The 23,470-nt window shown below is 39.6% G+C and overlaps 1 protein-coding gene across 1 annotated transcript in view; it reads left to right on the forward strand.

The window, feature by feature from the left end:
• The window catches only part of LOC124594460 (tudor domain-containing protein 5-like), a 248,163-nt gene that overhangs the window by 10,054 nt on the left and 214,639 nt on the right, over positions 1-23,470 (forward strand). Inside the window, exon 2 of the mRNA XM_047132835.1 lies at positions 16,502-16,656. The gene's annotated coding sequence lies outside the window, so the exon portion shown is untranslated. The remainder of the gene's footprint in view (positions 1-16,501; positions 16,657-23,470) is intronic.

A 23,470-nucleotide genomic window follows, 5' to 3' on the forward strand; every position in this document is an offset into this window, starting at 1 on the left:
TGTTGACTGTTTCAAGGTAGGTGTGAGGTGTGGTACAGGGACAGAGAGCACACTGGCATTGCCACAAAGTATTCCTCTTCCCTCTCTGCACAGAAGGCTTCATCCAGCTGCTTTCTTAGTTGCGCTCCACTGTAAGAGTTGTAACACAAGGAATTATTATTGGGACTGTTTGAGGTGTCCTGTGAAAGACTGTAGTGCAAACATTCCTCTCCTTTGAAGAAAATAGGCCACTTTTGGGTCCAATGACATCAATCCAGTATAACATCAAGTCATTAGTCATCACCCCCTTCTCTGATTTTTTTTTATTACATTTGCAGCCCTCTCTTCAGCCAAAACATTTGTTGCCATATCAGAATCAGTACTGCCTATATGTTCATGCAAATAGTTCTGTTGTTCGCTTCAACTGATTAAATAGCACTGGAATGCAATTAGCTGTTCATCAGATGCTATGCAAAGTTGCTATGTTAGTGCTGTCTTTTTCCTTACCATAGTTTTTACCTTCATCGTTGTCATGTCCGGCTCGCTCTTGCATTGACTTTGTGATATCTGCTGTAGGAACATTTCTCGTTCACTCATACTCATTGCACAACTATTTCCTTTAGTTTGTTCGTAAATCCGTCACTGCTTATGTCTCCTGTAAATTAGCATAAAAATGACAATATACGTGATCCTTGGTCTATGGGAGACGTCTTTGATTCATAATCAAAATGTCCTCGGTCTTGTGTTCGAAACTAGCCACTGCTTAATTTTTGATTAATAATCAGCATTGGTGGTCAAAGACTTCTGGCATAAGAAATCACCCCATACTACCAATGGCCTTGTCAAAGAGGGCAGAGGAGCAGGCAGAGGTTCAGGGCACTCCCTTGCCCTTTGGGTGGGAAACTGCCGCTAAGGTGGAAGAATCAGCAATGATCAATGACATGAGGATGCAGAAGGCAATGGGAACCACTGCATTAATGACACATGGTGCGTATCCACAGGACATGTGGCCTGTAATTGAAAAAGTGTCATGGTGCTCTCTCCATTGGCTTCCGGAATTGTCCCCCATTCGGATTTCCGGGAGGGGGCTGCCATAGGGAAGGTGACCATGAGAAAAAGATTGAATAGTCAATGAAAGGATAATATTCTAATGTTGGGGTGTGGAATGTCAGAAGCTTGAATGTGATAGGGAAGCTAGAAAATCTGAAAAGGGAAATACAAAGGCTCAATCTAGATATAGAAGGGGTCAGTGAAGTGGAATGGAAAGAAGACGAGGATTTCTGGTCAGATGGATATGGGGTAATATCAACAGCAGCAGAAAATGGTATAACGGGATTAGGATTCATTATGAATAGGAAGGTAGGGCAGAGAGTGTGTTACTCTGAACAGTTCAGTGATTTGGTTATTCTTATCAGAATTGACAGCAAACCAACACCAACAATGATTGTTCAGGGATACATGCCAACGTTGCAAGCTGAAGATGAAGAGAGAGAGAAAGTATATGAGACAATATTGAAAGAGTAATACAGTACACAAAGGGAGATAAAAATCTAATAGTCATGGGGGACTGAAATACAGTTGTAGGGCAAGGAGTAGAACAGAAGGTTACAGGCGATTATGGGCTTGGGACAAGGAATGAGAGAAGAGAAAGACTAATTGAGTTCTGTAATAGATTTCAGCTAGTAATAGTGAATAATCTGTTCAAGAATCACAAGGGGAAGTGGTATACTTGGAAAAGGTCGGGTGGTATGGGAAGATTTCAGTTAGATTACATCATGGTGAGACGGAGATTCCGAAATCAGATGTATTGTAAGGCGTACCTAGGAGCAGATATAGACTCAGATCACAATGTAGTAGTAAGTAGGCTGAAGTTCAAGAGATCGGTCAGGATAAATCCATACGCAAAGAAGTGGGATACGGAAGTACTAAGGAATGATGAGATATGCTTGAAATTCTCTTAAGGCTGTAGATAAAGCAATTAAGAATAGTCTGGTAGGTAGTACGGCTGAAGAGGAATGGACATTTCTAGAAAGGACAATCACAGAAGCTGGAAAGAAAAACATAGGTACAAAGAAGGCAACTGCAAAGAAATCATGGGTAACAGAAGAAATACTTCAGCTAATCGATGAATCGAGTACAAAAATGTTCAGGCAAGTTCAGGGATAGAGAAATACATGTCACTGAGGAATTAAATAAATAGGAAGTGCAGGGAAGCTAAGACAAAATGGCTGCATGAAAAATGTGAAGAAAAAGAAATGAGATTCGGAAGGACTGACTCAGCACATAGGAAAGTAAAAACAACCTTCTACGAAATTAAAAAAAGAGGGGTGGTAACATTAAGAGTGCAACCGGAACTCCATATTCAAGTGCAGAGGAGAGCGTGGACAGTTGGAAAGAGTACATTGAAGGGCTCTATGAGGGGGAAGATTTGCCTGATCTGATAGAAGAAGAAACAGGAGTCAATTTGGAAGACATAGTGGATCCAGTATGTTGTTGTTGTTGTCTTCAGTCCTGAGACTGGTTTGATGCAGCTCTCCATGCTGCTCTATCCTGTGCAAGCTTCTTCATTTCCAAGTACTTACTGCAACCTACATCCTTCTGAATCTGCTTACAAGTTAGTGTATTCATCTCTTGGTCTCCCTCTACGATTTTTACCCTCCACGCTGCCCTCCAATGCTAAATTTGTGATCCCTTGATGCCTCAGAACATGTCCTACCAACCGGTCCCTTCTTCTTGTCAAGTTGTGCCACAAACTCCTCTTCTCCCCAATTCTATTCAATACCCAGTATTAGAATCAGAATTTAAGAGAGCTGTGATTTACAGTCTAGTAAGGTCATCTGAAGACCAGTATCAGTTGCAAAGTTATTTAGAAAAGATTGCTGTATGGTGTGGCAGATGACGCTAAATAACGAAAAGTGTGAGGTGATCCACACGAGTTCCAAAAGAAATCCGTTGGAATTCGATTACTCGATAAGGAGTAAAATTCTCAAGGCTGTCAATTCGACTAAGTACCTGGGTGTTAAAATTACAAACAACTTCAGTTGGAAAGACCACATAGATAATATTGTGGGGAAGGCGAGCCAAAGGTTGCGTTTCATTGGCAGGACACTTAAAAGATGCAACAAGTCCTCTAAAGAGACAGCTTACACTACACTCGTTCGTCCTCTGTTAGAATAACGCTGCGCGGTGTGGGATCCTTACCAGGTGGGATTGACAGAGGACATCGAAAGGGTGCAAAAAAGGGCAGCTCGTGTTGTATTATCACGTAATAGGGGAGAGAGAGTGGCAGATATGATACGCGAGTTTGGATGGAAGTCATTAAACCAAAGACGTTTTTCGTCGCGGCGAGATCTATTTACGAAATTTCAATCACCAACTTTCTCTTCCGAATGCGAAAATATTTTGTTTAGTCCAACCTACGTAGGTAGGAATGATCATCAAAATAAAATAAGAGAAATCAGAGCTCGAACAGAAAGGTTTAGGTGTTCGTTTTTCCTGTGCGCTGTTCGAGAGTGGAATGGTAGAGAGATAGTATGATTGTGGTTCGATGAACCCTCTGCCAAGCATGTAAATGTGAATTGCAGAGTAGTCATGTAGATGTAGATATAGGACTTATCGAATAAGGCATAAGGGATCGATAACATTCCATCAGAATTTCTCAAATCATTAAGGGAAGGGGCAACAAAACAACTATCATGTTGGTGTGTAGGATGTCTGAGTCTGGCAGTGTACTGTCTGACTTTCGGAAAAATATCACCCACAAAATTCCGAAGGCTGCAAGAGCTGTCAAGTGCGAGAATTGTCACAAATCAGCTTAACAACTCATACATCCAAGTTGATGACAAGAATAATATACAGAACAATGGAAAAGAAAATTGAGAGTATGTTAGATAATGATCAATTTGGCTTTAGGAAAGGTAAAGGCACCAGAGAGACAATTCTCATATTGCAGTTGATAATGGAAGCAACACTAAAGAAAAATCAAGACACGTTCATAGGCTTTGTCGACCTAGAAAAAGCATCTGACAATGTAAAATAGTGCAAGATGTTTGAAATTCTGAGAAAAATAAGAGTAAGCTATAGGGAGAGACATGTAGGATACAATATGTACAAGAACCAAGAGGGAATAAAAGGTGGACAACCAAGAACAAAATGTTCGGATTAAAAATGCTGTAAGACAGGGATGTAGTCTCTCGTCCCTACTGTTCAGTCTGTACATCAAAGAAGCAATGGTGGAAATAAAAGAAAGGTTCAGGAGTGGAATTAAAACTGAAGGTGAAAGGGTATCAGTGATAAAATTTGCTGATGACATTGCTATCCTGAGTGAAAGTGAAGAAGAATTACATTATTTGCTGAATGGAATGGACAGTCTAATGAGTACAGAATATGGTTTGAGAGTAAATCTAAGAAAGATGGAAGTAATGAGAAATAGCAGAAATGAGAACAGTGAGAAACTTAACATCAGGATTGATGGTCACAAAGTAGATGAAGTTAAGGAATTCTGATGCCTAGGCAGTAAAATAACCAATGATGGATGGAGCAAAGAGGACATCCAAAGCAGACTAGCACTGGCAAAAAAGGGCATTCCTGGCCAAGATAAGTCTACTAGTATCGAACATTGGCCTTAACCCGAAGAAGAAATTTCTGAGAATATATGTTTGGAGCACAGCATTGTGTGGTAGTGAAAATGGACTGGAGGAAAACCGGAACAGAAGAGAATCGAAGCATTTGAGATGTGGTACTACAGACAAATGTTGAAAATTAGGTGGACTAATAAGGTAAGGAATGAGCAGGTTCTGTGCAGAATCAGAGAGGAAATGAGTATGTGGAAAACACTGACAAGGAGAAGGGACAGGATGTAAGGCATCAGGGACGGACTGCCAAGGTACTAGAGGGAGCCATAGAGGGCAAAAACTGTAGAGGAAGACAGAGATTGGAATACGTCTGGCAGATAATATAGGACATAGGTTTCAAGTACTAGTGTGAGGTGAAGAGGTTGGCATGGAAGAGAAATTCGTGACAGGCCGCATCAAACCACTCAGAAGACTGATAACTCAAAAAAAAAAAAAAAAAAAAATAAAAATAAAAAAAAATAAAAAAAAAAAATAAAGGCACATTCTTCATATGTTACCACTTGCAAACATTCACTTGGCGACAAATGTCATTATCTGCATGAACCTGAACTTGCAAAACGTGAACTCGTAGACATATGAGTAATACATTCGAGGCTACTACTTGCCTCATCATTAATTTCTACAATTTATCATTCTTACGGCATTGACAGTGAAAGCAAATTGAATGCTACCATTATTTTAAAGAGCACTTTCTCTCAGTGGCCACAATCCATTTCTCACAACTGTCTACAAGGGCAACCTCTCATGAACAGTTTTACTGCAGCTGTTACATATTGTGTGTGGATGTGAAATTGTATTCGTGAAACAGAAAAAGAAAGCTAGAGCACTTGAAAATTAACGCAGTTTTGTGGACTTTTGTGTGATCTGTGCCATTCCTCAGTCAGCTGCAGGTACACGATTGTATTTTATTCATTTTTGTTTGTGATGCTCATACTTTCGGAGATAAGGTGCCATTGTATCCAAACTTAACTGCTCCATGAAAGATTACTGTTTATCCTGGCGAACATTACCCCAAGACTTTAATACACATAAACTGTAGGCAGCACTTGTCTTCAGTATATAATGTGACAACAGTTATCTTCCATATATAATGTTATAGGGCAATATGTGAAAAAAAGTGAGAAAAGGTATTATTTGAAAGCATTAATAAAGACCAGTCATTAATGTCTATTTTGGTTATTTTGTAAAGCTTCAAGGTTATCATAGATATTGTACCTGTTGCTATTTTAGCAGTTTATACATCCCTTCATATTTTCACCCTACTTAAAATGTACAGCAAGCGTGTCATACATATATTTACTTGTTATGTAAATTATCATCATTTCTGCCCATGAGAAGAAAGTACTAAAATTATTAAAGTGGCTTGAGTCTTTTAAAAATTAGTCCTCTATTTTATGCAAGTTCCTTAGATATTCAGCTACACTGCCTCCTCCCAACCGCTTTTTTCTCCTTACACCGTACTTAAAACACAACTTCAAACATATGATAAGTGCGAAACGAAATTACATCTCTATCATTAAAACTTTCGAGTCCAGGTACACTTGGAACTCCGCTACCTCCTCTTACTATGGCAACTGTCAACCATCCATTTCCATGAGAGAAGGTATCGTTTATGTCCAAACTGAAATTAAGAGTACATCCAAGAAACACACATGGTCCATCAACGAGCGCATTGGCGGCGACATTCTTCACTGGGATGCGATTCTTCTTGTCGCCTGTAGTTGTTGTTGGTTCGATGTTCTCTATATTTTTGTAAACTCTTGTGCGACGACGAGGTCGCAGACGAACTTAGTGTAGAGTACTTCCAGCCCTGTTTTGGGTCTCTGATTGGGGTTATGGAAATGGGTTTTCCCACCAGAGTGACTTGTTAGTTCTTCTAATTGTGGGTCTCTTCGGTACTATTTTCTGCAGATAGGAAGAAAATATTAATATGTACAAGTAATGTGTGTTCGTAAGTTGCCCCAGTGAATATCCTTCTTGAAAATCTCTCTGGCATGCAGTTGGATTGATTGTTCATTGTAGAATGAATTTTCAACAGCGAAACATGCCATCATCATCATCATCATCATGTTACTTCTGCTGACTGACATCGTGGACTAGTGCATGTGATTCATATGCTGGACGTCTCCTCCCCACCCCCACTCCCCCTCTCCCTCCCCCTCCACTGATCCTGTGAATGGACTGTGCAATGTTCTGGCCTGGTGGTGGGGTATCTCACACTCGTGAATCGAGTGTCCGTTCTCAGTCTGCACTCTGCCTTCGCTGTGCCTAGTGTTCCTTTTCCGCTGTGCTTGGAGAACTTTCACTGCCAGAGCCCACAGTCATCTAAGTTGAAGAATTTGTACATAACATCTCCGGGTGGGAAAGAGCTGCACTACATTCTCTGTGTAACAATCAAGACATTGTCATCCTCCCAGCAGATAAGGGGAACATAACCATCTTACTAACAGTTGCAGAATGTAAAGAGAAAACGTACAAACTCCTAGACAAAGCCGCTCACAAGAGCCGATGATCCAACCAGGAAGATGCAGCGTAAGATGATTGAATTTCTCCAAAGTACTTTTACAAAAGGGACATTGGAGAAATTTTGAACACATGCTGGTGCACCACCAAGGCTCTTCAGGCTTCCAAAGGTACACGAAAGAGGCCAATAGTGAGTACAATAGGAGTGCCACCACATGAGTTTGCAAAACATGTGATGTTAGTTTTGAGTCTGTTCATTAGCAAATGTGAGCACCTTTAAAACCAGTAGTCTTTTACAGACGTGTTGATAATATGTTTGTCATTTGGCCTCACTGGAAAGATGAGATTTCAAGTTTTCTTTCAATACCTGAACTGTATCCACAACCAAATTCATTTCACAATGGAGAAAGAGCAAAGTGGTCAGTTTCTGTTCTTGGATGTTCTGGTATGGAGAAAACGGGAAGCAATACTGGGTCTCAGCATCTATTGGAAGAAAACCCACACAGACCAGTACTTCCACGCCTCTAGCTGTCATCAACTGTCACAAAGGGAGGGAGTACTAAACACGCTGATCCACAGAGCTCATGTGATCCCTAACAAAATAAGCCTAAAACCAGAACAGGGACATATTCCAGAAAAACAGCTGTAGAAACTATCAAATTATTTGCACCTTCAAACAAAAAGACCAGTTACAGCCAACCTCCAATGGAGGCCAACTGAAAAACATAGCCTACAATCGTCATGTGGGCAATGTATACGGAAAAATCAATAGAATATTACAACAATTATGTCAAATGTGTGCACCACCCAATGGCAAAGACGAAATTCCTCTTAGGGACAGTAAAAGATTACCTGGGCCTTTGGATATCTGAAGTGTGTTATGTCCGAGTGCAGAAAAACATGTTGGACAAACCATTTGCACAATTTAAGAAAGGTGCATGGAACACAAATGGCACATGGACCTCCAGCATCCCAAAAAATCAGCAGTTGCTGAACATTACCTTGAAACTAACCACAAAGTGAAATATGGAGATACAAAAAAACAAGTTCCACTATTGGAGTTGTGTATACAAGGAGGCTATTGAAATCCATCTGTATGAGAATCTCATCAATGAAGATAATAGATTTCAATTTAGTCAAGCATAAATTCTGCAAATGCAGTGGAAACAAACACCAAGCACAGCAAAGTTGGAGTGCAGACTGAGGATTGCCACTCAGTTCCCAAGCGTGAGCTACCTCCACCACCATGGCTAGCACATCGCGTGGTCCATACATGGGGTCAATGAAGGCAAGAGATGACAGGTGTGTATACTGCACCTACTGCACCAGGATGTCAGTCAGCAGGAGTAACATTATTATGATGATGGCACATTACGCCGTTGAAAATTCGTTTTACAATGAATAATCAGTCTGGGTGCATGCCAGAGAGACTTTCAGAAGTACAAGCATGGATTGTGGCAATTTTTGGACAACACATGATAGATATATCAGATGTTTCTGGTTACTATTGTTCTGTTGCATATTAAGGGGTCCTGCAGAACATGATATATGATAAAGCTTGTGCCATGTAGTTGTGGTCTAACTTTACTATATTTTGTGTAAGTTACACTTGATTATTGTGTAGAGCTCATGTAACAGAGCTGTGACTCAATCTCTCCCCAGTAAAAGCTAACTAACACAGATAGGAAAGAGAAGTAGGGGTGGAGAGGAGGGGAAGGGGTATGTTTTCTCCCACTCAATTTTTAAGGGCATCATTTGCAGATATGGTACTGATTGTACTGAGTCTAGTAAGTACACAGTTAAAATTATTCACCTCTTCTTGTCATGAATTCACAGTTGGAACATCAAAGGGTGAGCAATATCCACAGCTGACTCTTGATTCATCACAGTCTCTTCCCATCATTCATCGCTGAAACAATTACTAAGTACAACACACAATGGAAAAACCAGGTACTAGTTCAGTCAACAAAGGAAAATTGGAGAGGGGAGGGGAATTTGCATAGTTGCAAATTTTTGTACAGTGGTACAAGGATGTCATGAACAACATACTAAAAGCCCAGACTGGAAAAATCCTGACAAGTGAGGCATGACCTTGGCATGGGTGGAAGGGACACCTGAAGTTTTTCTCAATAACTTGAAAACCACAGCTTCTAGCAAAAATGCTTCCCAGAGCAAAATTAAACTACATTAAATTTCTTAGATAAAAGGGTCCTGTTAATTTTTTCTTTAGGACTAATGGTCTCCATGTTGAAGAGAAGTTCAAAATCACAGATTATGTAAGTAGTGTTTTCATGGTATAAAATTAATGTTTATTGTTAGGTGAATGAATTATGAACAGATATTGAATGTGTGTAGATCTGAGTGTAATATAACCATATTAAGGGATTACTTGTGTTCTGGCACTGTAACTGTGTGGAAAGGGTGAGGGGGGGTGAAGGTTGGAAGTGCAAGGGAAAGTAGTTTGCCAGATTGTGGTCATGCAATTGCCTCATTGCAAACTGAAGAGTGTGCAGGCGATTCCCTATTCTCTCCGTGAAGTGCATAGCTAAAAGCAACTCCATGGTGTTGGACAAAGTTTATCAACCCTTCTGCAGCTCACCTTATCATTGGCTACATACTGTGCAGACATCACCAAGCTTGTTTATTTTCCACAAGTACATTAACACAGTATATATTGTAAATATGGGATACTAATAATACTAATGCAGGAAACACACATGAACAGATTGTGCATAACTCTGTTCTTAGACTAAAGGGAAATTGATTCTTAGTCATCCTGTACAGCAGCTGTACCATTCTTTGAGCAGAGGTAACTCCTCCATCCAAAAGCACTTCTTGCTTTTCAGCTTATGGACAGACTGAATCTCCCCAGCATTTCCTGTCCAGTTCTCTCATGTGAGAAGACAAAATAACTTCATCGAGCTCTTGTTTATATTGTGAAATTATTTACAGGAACGTATTTTATGTAAAAAGCCACTTGGACACTCCAAATAAGTATTCACTCAATACACTGAAAATAACTGTACTAGGGTGAAGTGGGGTAAGTGTAACCACGTTTTGGCATAGTTCAACTTTGACACCAAACTACCAACTTGTTATTGAAGATATTATTTTGAAATTTCTCACGCTTAAAGTTTGACTTATTGACTTTTAAACAACACACATTTTGTTTTTGAAAAAAATAAAATTATATGGTCAAATAATTGTTTTCAAAATTTTGTGTCGTGAGGTAACACTTGCCCCATGGTTCGGGGCAAGTGTAACCCCGCTTTGTTGTACCCATACAGAGCATTGTAAAAGAGACTTGAGGTAAGTGACGTGATTACCCAATTTTTACTGAATTTGAGGGTTTTTAAATTATTAAAATATCTTAAATTTTACTCAAGATATGAACTTTTTTGCTCACGCCTCTTTGTATATTACGAAATACACAGAAAATGTTAGCTAAAAAAAAAAAAAAATGTTAGCCTAAACTATAAAACACTGAAACAGAATGCATCATAGATTATTTATTTTTGTTTTAGGCCAGTAATTTACTAGCTTAAATTCTACAAAAGTAATATTTTTTCTTTAGTAGGCAATTTAACAAAAATAATAAAATATCTAGTCTCAAGAGAAAAGAAAAATTCACTTTATAAGTTCACTTTATAAGTTTGCCTCTTTTTCTTCTTCATAGTTTATCATTTCTTTCCTGAGATCGTCCAATGTTGTTATGGTCCCATTTTCTTCATCACTACTTATTAAAGATAGGCCTCCTTCAGTTTCACTTTCTTCACTTGTTGATTCAACTTCCAGTGTTTTTTCCTTGTTACCCACATGAGCAATCAGGGATTTTTTTCCTACAACATTCTGAGATGCCATTTCGGATAAAGTAACAGCACTTTGTTTGGAAGATTTACTTTTCATTACCAAGCCCTTTTTTATGCTGATAATGCTTTTTTGTTTTGCTTTCTCCTTATTATTCTTGTTTCCTTTAAAATCTTTTTCTTTATAGATGGCGTCTTGAAAAGTGATAACTTCAGCTCCTGGTGCAATCCTTTTCTTCTTTGTTTTACCAGTGGGACTACACTGTCGGACTGTTTCCAATAATAAGCTTTCAAATGACAAATCAGAAGTTCCAGAACATAATGAAACATTGGTTAGCTCGGGAATGGTTGAGAAAGAACTATGATACTGGGAAAACTGCAGGGCTCAGTAGGCCTATAAAATTCTGGAGGTTGTTCAGCTGGAAGCTTCCCAAAAATCTGAGTACTTTCTGTTAGAGACGTAGCTTCCACACAGTCTATGGCTGTATTACCGTTTTATCAATTACTTCTCTACTGTAAGGGAATATTCCTGCTTTTTGAAAACCACTTTTCGACAATTCAGGTGGTGTTTCATTCCATACAGCAGTGAGGAGATTGGAAAAGTCACGTTTGCTAATTTTTACCCCTTGATGATGTCTCTGGTGACGAGTTATTTTGGTCCCAAGTAGATTTCACACTCGTAAACACTGCTACATCCATTGGCTGCAGGATGAATTATCATGCTCAACATTGTTGTCAGTCAAACAATGCTTCACATACTGTACTGTAATTGAAATGGTGGCATTCTTTACAGTTCTGTGTCGTATTTTATAAAAGGAAACGTGGTTTAAAAATATAGTAGACTTAAATAAAAAATAAAATATATCTCACACAAACTCAGTAGACCTACAACTCCAGCTCATCAGGTATTCTGGTATCCATATGTACAGGAAGGCCAGTTTAGTTGATCTAGTGTGATGGTAAAAACAAGGTTACGGCTTAAATAAATAAATATGTTCCAGTAAGTTTGTTTGGGGCAAGTGTAACCCTCCCTGGTTACACTTGCCCCAGTCGATTGGTTACACTTGCCCCACATGGGAAAAAGTTGGGGTAAGTGTAATCATGCCTGGCATACCAAGAGCTTTATCAGTAGAGTAAAACAAATTTCATATTTGAAATTATCATGCAAAAGTTAGGTTGTAACCAAAAAATTGTGCAGTTATCTTTAAAACTGCAAAAATGACAGACCACCAAATTCTGAGCATGGCACTCTCTCGCAAAGTGAAAATGTAGACGTCAATTCAAGTCCAAAAATTAATTACCAATTTATGTCAGATTTGACAACTTATGGTTAAATATAACAAAGAAAGGAGTAAATTAACATTTGTGATAGGTCAGAGGTAAAAATACAGCTTCTTTAAGGCACCATAAGCCGTGGTTACATTAACCCCATGGTTACACTTACCCCACTTCACCCTATATAAACATGAGCTCAGTGAAGTTATTTTGTCTACTTACTTACAAGAACTGGATAGGAAATGCTGGGGAGGTACAGCCTGTAAAGTGAAAATTGTGCAGTGATGGTAGTGGAAGTCGCCTATCCTGGCAGAATGCTACACCTGGTGACCAGGTGACTGAGGATCAGTTTCCCCTCCAGCAATGTAAAACAATGTGCAGAGATTTATGTAGAATCTGTCTATATGCTTTCCTTACGTTACTATTATTTGCAATGTATTCAATTTAGTGTTAATAGATTTGTGGAAAATTTGGATGTGCACTGCGTTGTGTGGTGATTCATAAGGTGAGCTGCCGAAGCATCGGTATAACTTTTTTACCTTGTGGTTGTTTCTTGCGATATAGTGGGTCAGAGAGAGTGGGGACTTGCCACCTCACACTTCAGTTTGCAGACTTACAAAGGAGGAAAGAGGTGTGAACATGACCAGTGACCTGCCTTCCCTCACGTACATCCACCCTTCATACCCTCTCCCTTACCCTCTTTTCCCCCCACACAGCCCATCACACTCTCAGAACACAGCTTACCCCTTAATAGGTTCTACTGCACTAGGATATGGTGCACACATTTATTATTTGTTCTCAACCCACTTCATTTAACAGTAAACATTAATTTTGTACCATTAAAACACTATTTTTAATAATCTACTATTTTTCTACCCCCAGTAATGCAGGAACTATTAGTTGTAGAGAAAATATGATTAGGACATTTTTTTCGTAGGAAATTTCATGTAGTTTGATTTTACGTGGAAATGTTTTTGCTAGAAGCTGGTTTTAGAGATTTTCAAGAGAAACACAGAAGCAATTATCTTCAAATGTGACGTTCGTGTGTCACTGGTCAGAAATTTTAGTGTGTTGTTCATGACCCTCTTCAACCCCCCCCCCCCCCCCAGGTGACCTTTTGTGGTGTTCGTTGTTCGTTGACTGGGGTATATTCCATAAGTGCATTTTTACCGAAAATGAATCATTTATCATTTTCTTTTATGTTAAAATTACATCATTCACTACCTGCTTAGTGTAGGTCAGTGACAAGAATGATCATGAAGAAGCTAGAAACAAATAAATAAACATAAACTTGATTTGTTAGACAAAAATGAAGAAATGAGAGTCCAAAACTGGGTTCAGCACACAGCTGTCTTTCATATGAAGTATCTTGGTAGCTGCAGTATGGACAATTTAACATGAGAGTTTTAGGCGGGGGGTGGGGGGGGGATGTTTTGAACTATGATAACATAAGACATCAATAGAGATTGGACCTGAACTTCCTTGTTTATGACAGTTGCCAACCTCGGCAAGCAGTTTCACAGTACCTGCTACTAAATACTTTGTGCATTCCATTTTGGTTTTTGTGGCATGTTTTCGTTGTTTTCATTTATATTTTAAAGTGAATGGAAAGGCTAATCCTGGTCCATGACAGGGTTTGAGTAAGGTTTACACAACATGAGAGGGGATCAGCGGTCACTATGAAAGTGTGTTGACTTTGATTTCACAGAAGTGTGTATCACTGGTGTAGATTGCAAGCCCTGGGAGAGGGATCGGGGGCTTGCTAACTCTGCACCTCTCCTCTTCCCACACTAAGTCTTCATTAGTTTACGTTTGCAGTTGTCTCCCAAATTGAAGTGTCTGCGCTATACTGCATATAGCATCATCTTTAATGTACAAAATCGTGTTCTATGACCTCACTTTATAAAATTTGCCCAGGGCTGTAGGATTAAATTAAAAGATACAGGTGTGCTGCATAACAAACAGAATCTTGTTATCAGTTATTTCGGAAATAGCATAACCTAACTGTTGCATCCATCTACATTTATGAGAGATTATAATTTTCCTACACAATAGACAAAAACTATTTGAGGAGAATCATTTTAACCACACGTATAATATGATAAATAAAAGTAATTTTATGCTACCTGTGCACCGACTGAAATTATATGCACGGACTGCACAGTACTGGGTGGTTATAATTAAACTTTCCCTACTTAACACTCTATAACATGGAAACTCATTACCATACAAGTACAGAACTTGGTAGCATAAACGTCCAGAGTATTGGGTGCGTGATTTCCATGCGTCAGACAGCGCCCTTATCCACTTCCAACTGTGGCCACTAGGTGCCGTGGTAAGTCATCGTGGTTCATAGTCTCGCACACACGACCAGTCGCTGTACACTTGTTCACGTGTCAATGTGAGCTTGGATAGAAGGAGCAGGGCATTATCGGTGAAGCCCTATTATCAAAACAACAGTAATGCTACAGCTGCGCTTCGAGAATATTGTCAGCTGCCAGGATTACGGAAGGGTACACTTTCTCCACCTTCTGCACAGAGCATGATGAAGTAGTTCAAATCAACTAGAGAACTGGGCTTCACTCGGGGATGAGGCTGATGACCGGTTGCACCATGGGTGGTTGATGAAATTGCTTTTGCAATGGCAGACAATGCTGTGCACAATTCACGATTGTCAGACAGTATGCATGCTGTGTCACGACAGTTGAGCATCCTGAAGTCCACTGTAGAGAAGGTGCTATGAACCATTCTCAAATGGTATCCTTACAAGATCCATATTTTACAGCAGTTTGTACCACAGGACACACGACAACGTGTAGATCTCGCTCTCCATTTTCTCGCAAGGATTGAAGTTGAAGAGGGCTGGCTCGGGACTGTCCAATGGACATACGAAGCTAATTTTTCTCTGACTGGTGAAGTGAACACACAGAATTGCCGAGTGTGGGGATCTTCACCTCCAGTGACTGTGCATAGAGTTCCTCTTTATGGTGAATGTGTCACTGTATGGTGCAGCATATTCATCATTGTTGAACAGATTGGTGCTCAAGGACCAAATACATGCAGTGTGACTAGCCAGCTTTACTGCGATATACTTCATACCAGTCCTACAGGAGAGAGATGCATTGAACTTAACAGTTTTCATGCAAGATGGAGCCCCACTGTACATCGCTCATGTGGGTCACCTGCTTCTTCGAAACACATTTGGAAACAATCGAATTATCAGCCGATCGTTTCCAAATGCTTGGCCGACATGATCACCTGATCTCACTCCCTATGATTCCTGGTTGTGGGGCTACCTGAAAGACAGGATTTACCAGGGGAGCATTCACACATGTGCAGCGTATTGAGAGAGATAATCAGCATACCTACGGACATGGTTCATTCTCCTGTGCAGAATTCAGTCCTGCACTTTGACTCTTCTGGACACTGATGAGCACCATATTGAATCTCTTTTGTAGCAGTAACGGCAATGGTATGATGTACCATAGCAGCACATTAAAAGTGTTTAACTTGAATTTTTTCTCTTCCCCATGTTCTTGACATTAAGGCTACCAAGTTTGGTCCTCGTACGGTAATTATTTCTGTGTTAATAATGTGTTGAATAGGGAAAGTCACCCGGTATATGGAGATGACAATATATAACAAGGTATGGGCAAAAACATATTTAAAATTACCAGAATGAGATTTTCACTCTGCAGCGGAGTGTGCGCTGATATGAAACTTCCTGGCAGATTAAAACTGTGTGCCCGACCGAGACTCGAACTCGGGACCTTTGCCTTTCGCGGGCAAGTGCTCTACCAACTGAGCTACCGAAGCACGACTCACGCCCGGTACCCACAGCTTTACTTCTGCCCGAGTTCGAGTCTCGGTCGGGCACACAGTTTTAATCTGCCAGGAAGTTTCATATTTAAAATTAAGTGATAGATTCTAAAAACAAGGCTACAGCAGATTCTGTGGGAGAAATGTTACTATTCAGTAGAAGAATTCAGAGGGATTGATATGATAATCTGAGCAAGGTATTTATTGTCATACTTTTTTATTGTATGTATAATTCTGTTTGTTAACATCAGTCGTTCTATGTTTGTGGTGAAATTTTTCTACCATTTTGACGTGTGTCCTGTACCTGAATCAAATGATTTAGATTATGTAAATAATGAGACCAATAAACCACAGTTTACAATAAATTTACAATTATGAATAGTCCAGTGATTGCGAATACATTCATCCATGCCTCCTTTTCTCTGCATCAAAATAGTGTTAAACAAGGTTCTGTCCTCAAGTAGGATTCGAATAAGTTATTTTATTCTGTGGATGTAATTTGTGTTTTCTTTCTATTTCTTGCAGGATCTGCTCCATTGCTGTGAATATCAACAGACTATGTAATTCTTAACTGTAGTAGTACACTTACTGCCCAGAAGATAACATACTTATTTTTTGGGTTATGACATACACCATAACTGAAACAGGTGTGACTGGTGCCCATGTGAGGCTACTGACAGGTAAATTTACTTAGCAACGATACATTCTTATGCATTGCAGTGCAATGTCTAGTGGTAACTTCTCTTAACATTTTCATAATAACATGACAAATCTTTTATTTTTATACTTGGAAAGTACCATAGTGCCTGATAAAAGCATTTTTCTTGCTGTTACTTTCTAAAAGTATAACACTGCGCAATAAAGCGTTCAGATATTTGTGTGTATAGAACACAAATATTTCTAACAGCAAATCACTCAGTGCCTAATTTGGCAGGCACATTATAGTTATGTGTCACTTGAGTGTATGAGAAAACACTTCGTACAGAAGCATTTTGCAGTGGTTCTTTACTGTATGTGAGATTGTGACAGACAAAGAGTATGTGATTTGGCTTCTGTGTCCTTTTTTATTTTGGGTAATAGATCAGTTTCATCTATTAGGCATTTCATATTAAATTATGATTTTATTTATGACACATCGATTATGTCAGTATTTATGAATGTGGCATTTTTCATGGGTACTATTTATTGCTTTATATTTTCTTACTGTCTCAAGGAATTAGTAGATGTAAATTTACAATAAAATCAGGGAAGATTCTTGTGTGGACAATAAATAAACAGCTACATTTTATGTTGTGTGTCAGTTCTGTGATTGTTTATGTTGTCTCTGGTCTCCAAACAAATGATGTAGGTATTCTTTGTAGTTTGCTGTTACATATTGCATTTAACCATAGCCTGTTGTGTTATTACTTTCACACAACTCAGTGAATGAAGAAAACTAACTGTTGGTATTTTCCGGCCAAGACCATTGATTGTGTAAATCAAATAATTGTAATAGAGAAAGTAAAATATTGCAGTGTTAAAGGCTTTTCCTCTTGCATGGGTAGAATCATATTTTACAGCAGAGAACAGAAGCGCATTGGCAATTGCTATCACTGTCATAAAACTAAACTCAGTTTATGGGAACGTTAACTATGGAGTCCCAAGTGGTTTAGTACTTGGCCCATTCTGTTCTTGACCTAAATAAATAATTTACCAAAAATATTGGAGGAATGTTAAAAATGATGTATTTTACTCACATCCACCATACTGGAAGTAACAATTTCCATGTCAAAAACTTCCTGGCAGAGTGTGCGCTGATAGAAAGCACCAAAGCTGAAATCGTTATAGGTACGGAAAGCTGGCTGAAGCCAGAGATAAATTCTGCCGAAATTTTTACGAAGGCACAGATGTTTAGAAAGGATAGATTGCATGCAACCGGCGATGGCGTGTTTGTTGCTGTGAGTAGTAGTTTATCCTGTAGTGAAGTAGAAGGGGATAGTTCCTGTGAATTATTATGGGTGGAGGTTACACTCAACAACCGAGCTAGGTTAATAATTGGCTCCTTTTACCGACCTCCCGACTCAGCAGCATTAGTGGCAGAACAACTGAGAGAAAATTTGGAATACATTTCACATAAATTTTCTCAGCATGTTATAGTCTTAGGTGGAGATATCAACTTACCAGATATAGACTGGGACACTCAGATGTTTAGGACGGGTGGTAGGGACAGAGCATTGAGTGACATTATACTGAGTGCACTATCCGAAAATTGCCTCGAGCAATTAAACAGAGAACCGACTCGTGGAGATAACACACCTTGGACCTACTGATAACAGACAGACCCGAACTTTTCGACTCTGTAAGCGCAGAACAGGGAATCAGTGATCATAAGGCCATTACAGCATCCCTGAATATGGAAGTTAATAGGAGTATAAAAAAATGGAGGAAGGTTTATCTGTTTAGCAAGAGTAATAGAAGGCAGATTTCAGACTACCTAACAGATCAATACAAAAATTTCTGTTCCGACACTGACAATGTTGAGTGTTTATGGAAAAAGTTCAAGGCAATCGTAAAATGTGTTTTAGACAGGTACGTGCCGAGTAAAACTGTGAGGGATGGGAAAAACCCACCGTGGTTCAACAACAAAGTTAGGAAACTACTGCGAAAGCAAAGAGAGCTTCACTGCAAGTTTAAACACAGCCAAAACCTCTCAGGCAAACAGAAGCTAAACGATGTCAAAGTTAGCGTAATGAGGGCTACGTGTGAAGCGTTCAGTGAATTCGAAAGTAAAATTCTATGTACCGACTTGACAGAAAATCCTAGGAAGCTCTGGTCTTACGTTAAATCAGTAAGTGGCTCGAAACAGCATACCCAGACACTCCGGGATGATAATGGCATTGAAACAGAGGATGACACGTGTAAAGCTGAAATACTAAACACCTTTGTCCAAAGCTGTTTCACAGAAGATCGCACTGCAGTTCCTTCTCTAAATCCTCGCACAAACGAAAAAATGGCTGACATCGAAATAAGTGTCCAAGGAATAGAAAAGCAACTGGAATCACTCAACAGAGGAAAGTCCACTGGACCTGATGGGATACCAATTCGATTCTACACAGAGTACGCAAAAGTACTTGCCCCCCTTCTAACAGCCATGTACCGTAAGTCTCTAGAGGAACGGAAGGTTCCAAATGATTGGAAAAGAGCACAGGTAGTCCCAGTCTTCAAGAAGGGTCATCGAGCAGATGTGCAAAACTATAGGCCTATAGCTCTGACGTCGATCTGTTGTAGAATTTTAGAACATGTTATTTGCTTGCGTATCATGTCGTTTCTGGAAACCCGGAATCTACTCTGTAGGAATCAACATGGATTCCGGAAACAGCGATCGTGTGAGACCCAACTCGCTTTATTTGTTCATGAGACCCAGAAAATATTAGATACAGGCTCCCAGGTAGATGCTATTTTCCTTGACTTCCTGGAAGGTGTTCGATACAGTTCCGCACTGTCGCCTGATAAATAAAGTAAGAGCCTACGGAATATCAGACCAACTGTGTGGCTGGATTGAAGAGTTTTTAGCAAACAGAACACAGCATGTTGTTATCAATGGAGAGACGTCTACAGACGTTAAAGTAACCTCTGGTGTGCCACAGGGGAGTGTTACGGGACCATTGCTTTTCACTATATATATATATATATATATATATATATGACCTAGTAGATAGTGTCAGAAGTTCCATGCTGCTTTTCGCGGATGATGCTGTAGTATACAGAGAAGTTGCAGCATTAGAAAATTGTAGCGATATGCAGGAAGATCTGCAGTGGATAGGCACTTGGTACAGGGAGTGGCAACTGACCCTTAACATAGTCAAATGTAATGTATTGCGAATACATAGAAAGAAGGATCCTTTATTGTATGATTATATGATAGCGGAACAAGCACTGGTAGCAGTTACTTCTGTAAAATACCTGGGAGTATGCTTGCGGAACGATTTGAAGTGGGCTGATCATATAAAATTAATTGTTGGTAAGGCGGGTACCAGGTTGAGATTCATTGGGAGAGTCCTTAGAAAATGTAGTCCATCAACAAAGGAGGTGGCTTACAAAATACTCGTTTGACCTATAATTGAGTATTGCTCATCAGTGTGGGATCCGTACCAGATTGGGTTGACGGAGGAGATAGAGAAGATCCAAAGAAGAGCGGCGCGTTTTGTCACAGGGTTATATGGTAATCGTGATAGCGTTACGGAGATGTTTAGCAAACTCAAGTGGCAGACTCTGCAAGAGAGGCGCTCTGCATTGCGGTGTAGCTTGCTCGCCAGGTTTCAAGAGGGTGCGTTTCTGGATGAGGTATCGAATATGTTGCTTCCCCCTACTTATACCTCCCGAGGAGATCACGAATGTAAAATTAGAGAGATTAGAGCGCGCATGGAGGCTTTCTGACAGTCGTTCTTCCTGCGAACCATACGCAACTGGAACAGAAAAGGGAGGTAATGACAGTGGCACGTAAAGTGCCCTCCACCACACACCGTTGGATGGCTTGCAGAGTATAAATGTAGATGTAGATGTAGACCGAGACTCGAACTCGGGAGCTTTGCCTTTCACAGACAAGTGCTCTACCATCTGAGCTACCCAAGCACAACTCATGCCCTGTCCTCACAGCACTACTTCTGCCAGTACCTCGTCTCCTACCTTCCAAAGGTACACACAGTTTTAATCTGCCAGGAAGTTTCATGTCGGCACCCTCCACTACAGAATGAAAATCTCATTCTGTAATTTCCATGTCAATTATGCAACTCTGTCTAGGAATTGAAAATGAATTTTATATTCTATAACATGCTGCCATTCGAAGTCTGGGAAGGAAATTGGAAATCTGAAACTATTCAGAAGCAAAGTAAAAACCATTCATATTTAGATAATGTATAGATTTTTAATTTTTCCAGTATGTTGACATATGATAGCATTCTCTGAAATCAGTAAAATTACGTAAAATCGTAGAATGGAATATTAGAAAAGACTGTAACAGAATAATGTGAGAAGCAAACCACTGGATTTTTTTCCCAAAATAGTTGGTATTCACATATAAAAAATATATTACAAAATAACAGTGAATTCCTGTAGTAATGTGAGTAGGTTGACACTAGTCATGATTGGTTGGTGGCATACTCAACAGAAGCAACCTGCAGTGAACGCTTCTATCAGTTAATGTATAGTTTAAATTGTTCCACATCTCTGAAGGCCCCGAGAAGGCTCTTCTTCACAACTAATGGGCTCTTGTTCGTAGATAATGAGCTCTCCATTGCAATGCTATCCATATTATTGAAATAATTTCTGACATAAACAAAATAGAAGGTCAGGGGTTGCTGGAGCAGATCTACCACCACACTGTCAAAGAGCTAAGAGAGTAGATCTGTCAAGTCTTTGATGGGAACATGTATAAATATTGAGACTTGATTGAAGCTGACTGTAACATCACTTTCTCCAAAACACAGGCTCTTAATTTGTCTGACAAAATTTTCTGTATTTATTAAGTAATGTGTGCAGTAGCCCACATGCATAGTAAGTTGACTGACAAGATGTTTTGCCAGTCTACACACTGACCGTAGAATGGGCTTAACGATGTGCCATAGGTGTGTCATCGTCTTGTATCTTGGGCAGACCATAAAACGTAAGTCATGTAGTTGCCTGAGGGAGGAGATTGTGGATAACACTCTCCTCCATCAAAAGACCACTTGATTAGTTCATATGCCTTCGTCATTATTTTGAGGTGACATCCTCATTTGCTGCAAACCCCATGTGTTTCTCAGCAACAGTTTGTACCAAAAATGTACTGATACACACTGGTATCTATCTGCACGCATTCTGCCTCCACCACCCAGTCTTTGTTCTAAGAAGTACAGTTCATCACCCCAAGCAGTTTCAAATATGGAACACTTGCCTCAAGAACTAAACCAGTCTTCTGTGAGAATTTTTTTCAAAAACAAATAAATATGGCATGAAATTTTAAGAGGTATCCACGGGCAGAACACTATCAAGGAAGAGAATAAAAAAAACTTGAGTTTTTGCCATTCTTTGCTTCAGTGACAGGGAAGATCGGTCAGATCCTGAAGAGATATGACATCAAATCACTCTTCAGGCCTCCAGCTAACATGCACCTACTCATGAGGTCTGTGAAAGATCACATAGGCCTCAGAACTCCCAGCATTTAAAAAATACCATGAGAGTTGCAGATAATACAGGGTGGCGTACAAAATACTGGCCCTGAGTACTAGACTGCCAATTGTCGCCCACCACTGCTATCTGTTGTTTCAAACCAATTGTGACAACATTTTGTATTGTCAGTATAAAGGCCATTGTAACTTGGTTATGATGTATGAAGTAAATATCTCAGCATGATCTTTCCTTTACAAGAAAGAATCACAATAGTGGAGACATACATATATACAGGTTCGTTTAAGGAAATGCGGGACATTTTCGTGAAGAAGTTTCCTGGCATTTCTATACCAGCAAAGAAAAGAGTGTATGGTTTGGTAACATAGTGGTATACTACAGGGTCAGTTACAAATGCAAAAAAGAATAGTGCCTTTTCCATTTGTACACCTGCTGTGATCATGGATATTTTAGCACAAATGATACAGAGTCCACAGAAGTTGACACACACATTGTCGCAAAAAGTGAACTTTTGCGTAGGTCATGTCAATGTTTTTTGCACCATACAGGGATGAAACTGTACAAAATGACATGTTTCCAAGAGCTGAAGGAGGAAGGCAAGGCAAATCGTGTGTATTTCGGTATGTGGCTATGCCAAACAATTGAGAGTGGAATGTTGGATCCGCTGTTGTGTTGTATTTCATGAGTGATGAAACCTTGTTCTATCTGACGGGACATACAAACTCCCAGAACACCAGATACTAGTCAACAAACAATTCCTATTCGTTTAATGATGAAACCTCTTCACTGCAAAACAAACAAAAAAAAGTGTGGTGTGTCATGCCAGCAAGTTGAATTGTAGGTCGTATATTTTTTGAAACAACAGTAAACACTGCTGTATATGCACGAGTCTTTGAGGAATTTTGTGCACAGTTGACCCTCCTTGATTGGACACATGCTGTCTCTCAACAGGAATTTTGTGCACAGTTGACCCTCCTTGATTGGACACATGCTGTCTCTCAACAGGATGAGGCGACCTGTCACACTTCACCCATTTCAATCTCACAAATTCATGATAGATTCTTAGAAGAAAGGACTGTCTTAAAAAGATTTTGGCCTCTCTGTTTGCTGAACCTAACCACTTATGGTTTTTAACTGTGGGCAGTATAAAAGGAAAAATGATTGCAAATAACACAATATCATTGGAAGACTTGGAGGATAATACATGTAATGAAATTTTGAGAACTGATTTGGCAGTTCCACAAAGTTTTTAACATGTTAGGGTTGCGTGTAAAAGTGCATCGAAACACGAGTTGGTCACTTTTAACACACAATGTAATGTAAAAGACAAGATCATTTCTATAAATATGG

The sequence above is a fragment of the Schistocerca americana genome, chromosome 2, assembly GCF_021461395.2.
Source record: "Schistocerca americana isolate TAMUIC-IGC-003095 chromosome 2, iqSchAmer2.1, whole genome shotgun sequence".
Taxonomy (NCBI): Eukaryota; Metazoa; Arthropoda; class Insecta; order Orthoptera; family Acrididae; genus Schistocerca; species Schistocerca americana.